The 12,096-nt window shown below is 40.5% G+C and overlaps 1 long non-coding RNA gene and 1 pseudogene across 1 annotated transcript; both read right to left on the bottom strand.

The window, feature by feature from the left end:
• Positions 1 to 2,479: 2,479 nt before the first annotated feature.
• LOC120294956 lies at positions 2,480 to 3,907 on the bottom strand. Its single transcript, XR_005552311.1, has 2 exons — positions 3,854 to 3,907; positions 2,480 to 2,875 (listed from the first exon to the last, which is right to left on the bottom strand). It is a non-coding gene; the product is annotated as an uncharacterized LOC120294956 (long non-coding RNA).
• Positions 3,908 to 3,939: 32 nt separating this feature from the next.
• On the bottom strand, positions 3,940 to 6,287 carry LOC120294261 (annotated as a pseudogene).
• Positions 6,288 to 12,096: the final 5,809 nt, after the last annotated feature.

Raw genomic sequence — 12,096 nt, forward strand, 5'->3', positions numbered from 1 at the left:
ATGGATGGTAAATGTATCATGAGTGTACCGGTGTGGAGTTTGGGTGACCTAAAAATTAGTTTGTGATAAATTTGTGACAAGTATTGTAGTTTGGGATTATTCGTGACCAAAATTTAGTTTAGGGTAAACTTGTCACATGTGTACCAGTTTGGGATTTTTCGTGATATTAACCATATTTTTATATGGTACCAAAATGATTAAAGAGAAATTGAAATTTCACACAAAAATTTATCACTAAATTAACAATAATGAAATGTTTAGGACTAAATTGACATACATATAATATATTTAGAATTGATTGGTTAATTTATCCATGGATAAGCTAATTACCGATTACATTAGCTTGCCAATGTCGATTTGCTTATTAGCAAAATTGCACAACCCCATTACCGTGTGTTCCCCGTATAGTATGCATGATCTACCTCGAGAGCGAGTCAAGAGGAGTGTTCAGACTGAATTAGTATAGGTCTATGCTGTGTTGCAATGACATACTAATTACAAATGATCATGCATTGTTCATGATAAATTAATAAGGGCTTCGTAGAAAGTCGACTATTCACTCTGTCAATATTGTGCTTTAGTAATGGTTATTATTTGTACTTGGAATAATTATCAAATGATATATGAACTTTAACCCGATATGCAAATGCAATATCATCCCTAATATTTTAATTTGTCAAACGTGATTCATGAACTTTAAACCAACGTACAATATTGTCACCTAAACTTTGATTTGTCCAATATGATCCCGAATTTTTGATAAATATATGATCTAGTCTATATGCTATATGAAAATATCCAATGCTATTCTTCTGTTAATTCAAGTGTAGGGATTACATTAAACATTTTCATATAATCTAAAGATTAGATTGAACATTTATCAAAAGTTTAGGGATAATATTGAGTGATCTTTTCTTTTATGAGTGTGTTATCGTACAATATATACTACTGAGCCTTTCCTCATTTGGAAAAAAAAAAAAAACTGTGGTAACAGCCTTTCCTCATTTGGATTATAAAATTTAGTGCGCATGACCTCTTGCTGAAGTCAACCTGGCGTTGGCACTCGAGGAAGCGAAACTGCTGTATTTGGTTCGCTTTTCTTGGGTGTACTGTATTTGAGAAATTCACTCTGTCTGGGGTATTAGAGTATCTAGATGATGGAATGTACTTCTATCTCCTACTAGTTTGCCTCAACTTTTAGATGGATAGATAACGATAGAATTGGTGATTTTCCCTCTCTAATCGGAGTTCATTTTAAGCCGAAGTCACACGTCACGGTCGTTGAATTTGTGAAACTTACCCGTGATAAATCATGTTGAATAATTTGACATGGATAAGGTACACATTACTCAAGTCTAGGCACGCCAAAGTTATCTCTAATACATACAACAAAGAGATTCACCATGACCCAACTTTAGTTCTCTAACTTAAACACATCCATTTGCTCTAAAACCTAATAAAGCCAACCAAATAACTTTTGGAACAAATTTTCAAAGAGAAATTATTACTTAACGGCACCGTCCCTCATAAAAAAAAAAAAAAAAAAAAGATGATGCCTTCTCTGCCTTTTAATTTTTCCTAGGAAACCAGTTAAATTTCCTCGAAGAAGAATCTCATCTATTTTTTTTTTTTTTTGATAATCGAGACTCCACCATGGGCCCGTCGTGCCGAACGACATCGAAGGGCCGGGTCCCTATACCTCAAGGAGACTAAGTACATGATTCCCATCACCATGGTCCCCCACTTAAGATGTGTTAGAATCGCAGCTTTCGATCCGGGACCTCTTGAAGTTTTGATTGTAGTAGACTTAGAGCATTGGATATCAAAACATTTTGAATGAAATACCTCAAGTTATTATTTCAAATATTATACTCTAAAAAGAAGATTGAATGGTATGAAAGCAAAAATTTATTTCCGACCCAATCCAATTTCTGGAATATTTCTTCGTCATTGTTACATTCATGAAGCTATATAATTGACTTTTTGTTTTGTAACTAAATAATGGTTACGCACATAATTGATACTGAAATCATTCTAAACTCTGAAATGAGTTATGCATTTACGCTTTTAGCTGCTTCTTTATTGTGTAGAGTAATTAGTGACTTCTTTTTTTCTCGTCATTATCACAGTTTTCAGCTAGATAAAATTTTAAACCGTCCTAAAACCAAACTCCTTAGGTACAGTTTCCCATAAATTCTAAGGATCTTCTACTTGTTAGTTTCCTATATATAATTTGGATCGTCTACGTAAACTCCGGCGATATATCCTGGTCTTGCCAAAACTTGATGGTGGATTGAGGATTATCCCAAGTTTTGGCCATTCATCGCAGATTTGAAAGTTTCTAAGTCATGCAAGAGTTTTGGGACTGATTAGTGTGCAATGGAGCAAATGATCATCCTCGCCTTTCCAAGCAATGTACACCTATTGGCGAACAACCGGAAATTATGGGCGGGGAGAGAGAGAGAGAGAGAGAGAGAGAGAGAGAGAAAGAGCTTTTAAATACAAAGAAGAATAATTACACTGTAGAACCAACTCCTTGAAGCTGCAAGATATTCAATGAGAGAGAGCTTTTAAGTACAAAGAAGAAGAATTACGCGGTAGAACCAACTCCTTGAGGCCGAAGAAATTCAATGAGAGAAAAGAGAGCGAGAGAGAGAGGGAGTGAAGAAGCTTCAAGCGTTGATTGAGTGACCAACACCAGGGCTGTGACCAGGCTTGGTCGATCGAAAATTTGCAACATGCTCAACCTTACTCGTCCTCTTCTTACCTCTTCCTTCACCACCTCCGAAACTTCTTCCAGCGCTCACACCCGTCTCATGATGGTGGTGGTGGTGATGACGACGATGAGCCTTTGAAACTTCCCTCAAATGCCTTTCTTCAACATGGAAACGTCATGGCACAAAATCAAAACCAAAAGCAAAGAGCACCGACATGCGAAAGAGAAGCGAAAGTGTTTTGCCATCGTGGTATGACAGAGTTGGACAAATTTTTATTTTTCTTTTATATCTACTTTTCAACTGAGATGATTAAAGAAAGACTGATGTGTTGGGAGTGAAACTGATGTACTCAATTGTGCTATTTATAATCTCTCGTTGTAGTGGAGGTAATATGCACTATGTGGGAGAGAGAACTAGTGGGAGCATATTCCATAACAGGACAACCAAACGATGTGGACAAACCAAAGGGAGGGCAAAGAAACAATATTGTCGTGCACCATTCTTCCCCATGACGGACGGGCACATGCAACTTAAATTAGGTGTCCTTCGTAAGATACGTGCAATAAAAGTCTAAAATTTATCACGAAAGTGTAGTTGAATCCTAAAATTTGCAAAATATGCAATTAAATTCTAAAATTTATCTGGCGTGCGGTTAAGTCATTCTTGTTAATTTCTTCTAACTTGATAAACGAAAAATGCCAACATGATTTTTTTAATATTTATACTCTCTTCCATGACGATAATATGGCTAAAACACAAAACATAATGCTAAAACGACATCTTTTTTGTCTAAATATAATTTTTAATACAAATTTTTAATTAAGATTGAAGTAAAAAATAAGCTAAAAAGAAAAAGAAGCAGGCGGCAAGGGCTGCCCTTGTTGCCGCCACCCCCACCATCGCCATGAAGGCCGGCGATGGCGGCAAAATGGTTGGCAGGAATCTCTCTCTCTCTCAACTGCTGTTACCTCCAATGTCTTTAGCTACTCCTATCGAAAAGAAGTGGCCTCCGTTGTGCCATCGTTGTAGAACAGCTCCCTCTCTCTCCCAACTCTTGTGTCGAGCTCATGCTTGTTGCAACAGAGTGTGATATCAGAGTCTAAAATAAAGAAGACATAGCAAAATATAAGTGATACCAGAAAGGTGAATACGCCAGAGGCAACCAGAACCGTTGCTTTTCTGCAAAGACCTGGGAAAACAAGCCATGAGTATTAGGGATTAGTCATAATGATTGACATATCTGCCCACGCACACATTTGATCATGCATACCGGATCAGCTTCCACTGGTCTGCCAAACACAGGGGCTAATGCCTCGATAAAGTGCCTCCTAATATCGATTAGTGCTACTGCTTCCATAATCTGAGAAGAATTCGGTATTAACCTTCTGAAGTATAATAGTCATTCGAGAAGATATCAACAGTCACAAGTAACTGCCAAGCAAATGCAGCTGACCTGTCCTTGAAGAGATTCTTCGAGATGGGGAAGGTATTCAGCCATGCACCTTCCAGGAAGAGAAATCAAAGCAAGAGAAAGCAACACCTGAAAATAAGTACTTTTCTACAAGAAAATAGAATCATGAACCACGCAACATATAGCTATACGTACATTCCATCCACCCATGAAGGAAGCTTGACATCGTCCACAGAAAATAAAGCCTTCAATTCAGGAGTAGATACTAACTTAAGACGAGAGGCGGAGGCAGCAGATACATACTTTTTCCAACTGGATACACAACCTGCCACCATGAAAATTTCCCATATTGCCATATGCATGCCATTGAATTTAAGATACATTCAACAGAAAATTTGAGGAGACCTGTAAATGTATTTTCTGGAGATGTCGCCAAGGGCATCCATGCACCACTTTGTTTATATTCATGTCCACCAGGGGAACTGCAAACTTTACCCCCTGTGGCTACGCTAAAATTCAAAGGCACAATAACCAGAAATATAATTGAATGGTATTCAAATACAACACTACTGCTGCAACTTAAATGAGAATACAGAACACATCCTTCCAAGAAATACCTTATCAAGTCCAGAACTCATATGCATTTCAATTCCCTGTAGAAAGAAAAGGGAGTTATGCACAACAAGAAGATGAGGAATGGTCCAACAACTTGGATGGACTGTGGAATGAACTCAATCAAAATGAGACATCAGTTATATCACCTCATTAGTAAAGAAGTAAATAAGCAAGTCCAAACAAATTTCTACCATCAATATTGATGTGACTATCAGACCAGTTTTATTATCCACTGATCAATTACACTGTAGGAACCATGTACTAGTTAGAACCTACCCTGTCATTGGTAATTACCCATTTCAACCAATGCAAGAGATAGAATCCTATGGTCATACCGGACTTCATATTTGGAGGACGGCACAATTGCATATGAGAGGTTTTAAGAAGCAGAATCATGAAGATTCTGTTCCTATAGTGAACCAATAGATTACAAAAAAGTGGGAAGAGAAGATTAGGTTGATTAAAACTTCGGCAAACTAGTCAAGTTCAAATACCACATATGCGGTGCCAACAAATGTCTCAAGCATACAAGCAATCTAGATGTCACAAGACTGCTCATGATAAGAGTCACATCATCATTTTGCTTCTCATAATATAATGGAAGAGTCAAAGTTTAGTGTGTCTAGAGTCATTTACCTCCCTAGACAAAATAGTGCTAATCTCGAACGTCAGCCTATCATCATCAACCTCTCCAGCACGTCTCCTCTGATAGTCCGTGTACTCATCCCTAATTAGCAAAGTCATTCTCCGGTTAACGACTTTCGACCGTTTAGAATACTCACATCCACAAACCACGACACATCAAATTCGAGAGAACACTAGCCTCAGTTCTTGGATGAGAGCACATAGCCGAGTAGGGTCTTTGTGATTCCAATCAGACAAGCTGTTCTTGGCTCCCTCCATTTCGTTTCCTCCTCCCTGCTCCTCAGCCGAAACGGATGAAAATGTTCATCTTCTGGCGCGAATATAACATCTGGGGGACAAAGGGAAACTCCCGTTGTATAGAACATCCCCTACACAAACACCGACGAATCATCTCAGATCACAAAGCTTTCCGCCTCGAGGCAAACACGGCAGATACTCTACTCGCCAAAATCTAATGTAGCCGAGACGATAGACAAATACCAAAAGCGTGCGCTTCAACTAAACAACCTAAAATCTTCTGACATTGCGTCGAAATGCGCGGTCCGGACATTCGAGGAACGCGTAAAGCAAACAGATCAGACACCGATCATCCGCAGGATACCAGGAATTTCGCCATCTAAAAGCAGAGCACTAGAGGTGCGACTTACATGATGTAGTCCAGGCAGTAAGGAATCAACAGAGTGAACTGATCGAGCACCGGGGTAGCTCTTGCTCCCGGACCACACGTTCTCGACCTGCGACCACCGGAGCTCGCTCACGAAAACGGAAACCGCAAAACTCGAAAGTAAGGACGGTCCGGGAGCCGAACCGAGTTCCGTACCTTTGACGCCGAGAGTAGACTGGTGGACGAGGTAATTGAGCTGAGCGGCGATGAACGGAGGGAAGCAATCGGAGGCCATGACCCCCGCCGCGGCGGCGGCGGCCGAATTCGGCGCGGCTTCGGCGATCGAGCGCCGGTTGGCTCGCGATCGGGGATCGTTGGCCCTTCGATCTCCGGCGATGGGGGGGGAGGGAGAGGCTGGCGTCGATTCGGAAGTGGGACGCGACGGAGCTCGCCGACGAGGTCTCGGCAATCGCCTTGGTGAAAAGACTGCTCTCCCGTACCGGCCCAGAACAAGGACGGGCCGCGGCCCAAGAGCGAGCCGGCCCGGAAGCGAGTCTACTGGGGGCAAAATCGTAACTTCAAGGGGAACGAAACCCTAATCCTCCCCCGACCGCAAGCATAAGTACGTCCTCTGCATCCCGTCTTTCCATTCACTCGCTCGCTCGCTCTCTCTCTCTCTCTCGCTCCTCTCTGTGTTGCCGCGCCGGCGTGCTTCCAAAGCCCTCGCCCTCGCCCTCTCTCTCTCTCTCTCTCTATATCGTTGTTTTTGTTAGGTTTTATGGATGAGTATGTTTTTGTTAGGTTTATTTTGAACTCTTAAATGTCGTTGTTTTGTGAAGTGATGAGCTAGAAGTTAGACGTGCACATCTTAAGCTTTGATTTGGTGTATTAAAGCCCCGAATGTAAGTCATTTGTCAACTCGAATCCATCTAAAAAATATACACACTATTCTGAAAATATGACTTGAAGTATCTTCTTTGTGATTGTTGAGCATGCGAGGAGGTTTTGTTTGTTGACTTTGCTTCTCTTATGAGTGCTTCATTCGGTTGATTACTTTTATACAATGTTATTGGATGATTGTCTATGAATTGACGATCAATAATCATGAATTTGAGGTTGATTGAGCGTGATTTGTGTTAATCTGCAATTTCATACCTTTATGATGGACTTATTGTTTTGGCTAAAAAAAATGAAGTGCTAAATGAGGTTTTTGACCTCGAGCCCTTCTAGACATAAAAAATACACTTCTAGAGCTTTGATTTGATACGTCACACACCCATAGTGGATGTCGTTTGGTTCTTGAAAAGCACATTTGAAATCACTGTCAGTCGTAGCAATTTTAGATTGATTTGCTGTTACGACTTATTGATGTTCTAGCTGGATTGAGCTAGTAGATGATGTTGTTTGAACTTATGCGGGATGAACTTGCAAACGATATATTGATCGATGATGGAAACCAAATAAATACGCTTAGGAAAACTATTGCATATAAAATAGCAAGAGACCATAATATGCTGGAAATTCCATGAAATTGTATTTTCAAATTTTGTAAATCTGTCAAGGAAGCTCTTTCATTTTTCACTGGCAATTGCACAATGATGACACAAAAATCAACAAAATGTTGGACAAAATCATTTTGGAATATCAAGTTAAGGATGATTTCTCTGAACACCGTCCTTTCACTTGACTAATAAATAATTATGCTTTATACTTATCACGTATATATTTAAGCATGATATTTGTGAAATGTTTTTGAAGCGAAATTTTTACATAGAATTTTCACGTGGCACGGGACAAAATAATCGTGTATGTATATTTCAATAATGGTGAGAGAACCTTGTATTTCTTCTTTTTATGCATTGCTTGTGGCTAGTTAATTTTACCTGGGATTCCGACAAAAAAAAAAAAAAAATTCTACCGAGATCATATATTGTTGATAAATGTGAGGGATCTGCGCTATTCTTATATGCACCGGTTGTGGCGGGTAAACGCTTTGCAGCATTCGGGGGTGAGATTGGGTCTATTTTTAACCCTTTCGACCCGCATTAAAGATTTTACAAAAATAAATTGACTCAAAAATTTTGATTAAATAATTAAATGGACTCAAACCGAGGAAGCCGTTTGTGTAGCCGTTCAGCCCAGAGTGCAGCTAATTCGGCCCCATCCGCTCCACCCTTGGGCCCATGTACAATCAAAGAAAAAAAAAAAAAAAAAAAAAAAAGAGGAATGGGAAGAAGCGCTCTGTTTCTTCGATTTCAGCCGTCTTCATTTCCTCAATCTCTCTGGGATCTCTCTTCTGGTAGCTTCGGCATTCCATCGATCGGTTCTTCGAGATGCGCGTTCGAATCTAAGGAGCGATCTTCCGGGTAATTCCGCAACTCCTCTTGATCGAACTCATCATCTTGCTAGATCGGTCTCCCTCCATCCTGTGCGTAAGCGCTTTGCTCGTGGATCGAGCTACGCCGGTCGTAGTTTCGTGTACCGCTTCTCACGGCATGGCGATCTCCGAGCGGCGCCATCGACCGATTCGGCTCTGAATTGAGCTTAATGCGGACGATCGAGGATGTTTCCCGTGCGCGGTGTTGTTCGTGATTGCTGTTTTGGGCACTCGCGTCCCTTTTTATTTTTCTTTGAATCGATCTTGAGGATGGGAATCGGAGTTTCGGGTGAGTAGGAGATGGAGTGGTCGACGGTGCAAAAGCATCTGGATCTGAGGCACATGGGAGAGGCCTCAAGCCCTCGCAGCCTCACGCGGCGGCGTTCCATCCCCATCGGGCGATTGTCGCCGCGGCTATCGGAACCCATGTCGTCGGTAAATGCCGCTCTCGTGATTTTTCTTGTCTCGCTTCGACGGCTTTGTTTTGCGTTATGTTTCAAATGTTTGGTTTGAAGTAGTTTGGGAGTCATTTGATTGCGGTATTAGTCGGGTTTGTTGTGATTGGTGTGATCAAGCTGCTCGGTGATTGGTTTTGCTACTTTTTCGTTTGGTTTTCGACTTAAAATGGCCGAGTAGAACTTCGCACGTGGTGCAGTGATTTAGTTGAGTTCCGGTTATTAGTATATGTGTTCTTTCCTTTTTCATTCCCCTTTTATCTCTTTATTCAATTCTTCTTTAGTGTAATTTAACTTTCATACACTTACAAACATGGCTACAGATGTCGACTTGAAACCGTTTTGCAAGATGGTATATTTGAATGATGACCTTTATTGAAAATTGTTAGATCGACTAGGCATATCCATCAATCAATGAGGTAAAGGTAAAGTTGGAGTTGAAGTTGAACTAGAATCTTAAGCGAGAGGAAATGCAATGATAAGTTCCTTACCTTCCCACTACCCTCTAGAACGGTCAGCATCCGGATCGAGGCACATGGGGTTTCGATCCTTGATTCATTCAAGGTTAGTACATTAAATGTAGCTCAAGTCAAAGTATGGATGAGTATGTTTTTGTTAGGTTTATTTTGAACTCTTAAATGTCGTTGTTTTGTGAAGTGATGAGCTAGAAGTTAGACGTGCACATCTTAAGCTTTGATTTGGTGTATTAAAGCCCCCGAATGTAAGTCATTTGTCAACTCGAATCCATCTAAAAATATACACACTATTCTGAAAATATGACTTGAAGTATCTTGCTGTGATTGTTGAGCATGCGAGGAGGTTTTGTTTGTTGACTTTGCTTCTCTTATGAGTGCTTCATTCGGTTGATTACTTTTATACAATGTTATTGGGTGATTGTCTATGAATTGACGATCAATAATCATGAATTTGAGGTTGATTGAGCGTGATTTGTGTTAATCTGCAATTTCATACCTTTATGATGGACTTATTGTTTTGGCTAAAAATGAAGTGCTAAATGAGGTTTTTTTGACCTCGAACCCTTCTAGACATAAAAATACACTTCTAGAGCTTTGATTTGATACGTCACACACCCATAGTGGATGTCGTTTGGTTGCTGAAAAGCACATTTGAAATCTGTCAGATTACGTAGCAATTTTAGATTGATTTGCTGTTACGACTTATTGATGTTCTAGCTGGATTGAGCTAGTAGATGATGTTGTTTGAACTTATGCAGGATGAACTTGCAAACGATATATTGATCGATGATGGAAACCAAATAAATACGCTTAGGAAAACTATTGCATATAAAATAGCAAGAGACCATAATATGCTGGAAATTCCATGAAATTGTATTTTCAACTTTTGTAAATCTGTCAGGAAGCTCTTTCATTTTCACTTTGGCAATTGCACAATGATGACACAAAAATCAACAAAATGTTGGACAAAATCATTTTGGAATATCAAGTTAAGGATGATTTCTCTGAGCACCGTCCTTTCACTTGACTAATAAATAATTATGCTTTATACTTATCACGTATATATTTAAGCATGATATTTGTGAAATGTTTTTGAAGCGAAATTTTTACATGGAATTTTCACGTGGCACGGGACTGAATAATCGTGTATGTATATTTCAATAATGGTGAGAGAACCTTGTATTTCTTCTTTATGCATTGCTTGTGGCTAGTTAATTTTACCTGGGATTCCGACCAAAAAAAAAAAAAAATTCTACCCGGGATCATATATTGTTGATAAATGTGAGGAATCCTACGCTATTCTTATATGCACCGGTTGTGGCGGGTAAACGCTTTGCAGCATTCAGGGTGAGATTGGGTCTATTTTTAACCCTTTCGACCCGCATTAAAGATTTTACAAAAATAAATTGACTCAAAAATTTTGATTAAATAATTAAATGGACTCAAACCGAGGAAGCTGTTTGTGTAGCTGTTCAGCCCAGAGTGCAGGCTAATTCGGCCCAGATCCGCTCCACCCTTGGGCCCATGTACGATCAAAAAGAAAAAAAAAAAGGAAAAAAAAAAAAGAGGAACGGGAAGAACTGCTCCGTTTCTTCGATTTCAGCCGTCTTCATTTCCTCAATCTCTCTCTGGGATCTCTCTGGTAGCTTCGGCATTCCATCGATCGGTTCTTCAGATGCGCGTTCGAATCTAAGGAGCGATCTTCCAGGTAATTCCGCAACTCCTCTTCGATCGAACTCCATCACTGCTAGATCGGTCTCCCTCCATCCCTGTGCGCAAGCGCCTGCTCGTGGATCGGAGCTACGCCGGTCGTAGTTTCGTGTCTTGCTTCTCACGGCATGGCGATCTCCGATTGGCGCCATCGACGGATCGGCTCTGGGGTGAGCTTAATGCGGACGATCGAGGATGTTTCCGTGCGCTTGTTGTTCGTGATTGCTGTTTTTGGGCACTCGCGTCCCTTTTTTATTTTTCTTTGAATCGATGAGGATGGGAATCGGAGTTTCGGGTGAGTAGGAGATGGAGTGGTCGACGGTGCGGCATACGGATCCGAGGCACATAGGGAGAGGCCTCAAGCCCTCGCAGCCTCACGCGCGGCGTTCCATCCCCATCGGGCGATTGTCGCCGCGGCTATCGGAACCCATGTCGTCGGTAAATGCCGCTCTCGTGATTTTTCTTGTCTCGCTTCGACGGCTTTGTTTTGCGTTATGTTTCAAATGTTTGGTTTGAAGTAGTTTGGGAGTCATTTGATTGCGGTATTAGTCAGGTTTGTTGTGATTGGCTGTGATCAAGCTGCTCGGTGTGATTAGTTTTGCTACTTTTTCGTTTGGTTTTCTGACTTAAAATGGCCGAGTAGAACTTCGCACGTGGTGCAGTGATTTAGTTGAGTTCCGGTTATTAGTATATGTGTTCTTTCCTTTTTCATTCCCTTTATCTCTTTATTCAATTCTTCTTTAGTGTAATTTAACTTTCGTACACTTACAAACATGGCTACGAGATGTCGACTTGAAACCGTTTTGCAAGATGGTATATTTGAATGATGACCTTTATTGAAAATTGTTAGATCGACTAGGCATATCCATCAATCAATGAGGTAAAGGTAAAGTTGGAGTTGAAGTTGAACTAGAATCTTAAGCGAGAGGAAATGCAATGATAAGTTCCTTACCTTCCCACTACCCTCTAGAACGGTCAGCATCTGGATCTGAGGCACATAGGGTTTCGATCCTTCGCTGATTCATTCAAGGTTAGTACATTAAATGTAGCTCAAGTCAAAGTATGGATGAGTATGTTTTTGTTAGG

This window comes from Eucalyptus grandis, chromosome 6 (assembly GCF_016545825.1).
Source record: "Eucalyptus grandis isolate ANBG69807.140 chromosome 6, ASM1654582v1, whole genome shotgun sequence".
NCBI lineage: Eukaryota > Viridiplantae > Streptophyta > Magnoliopsida > Myrtales > Myrtaceae > Eucalyptus > Eucalyptus grandis.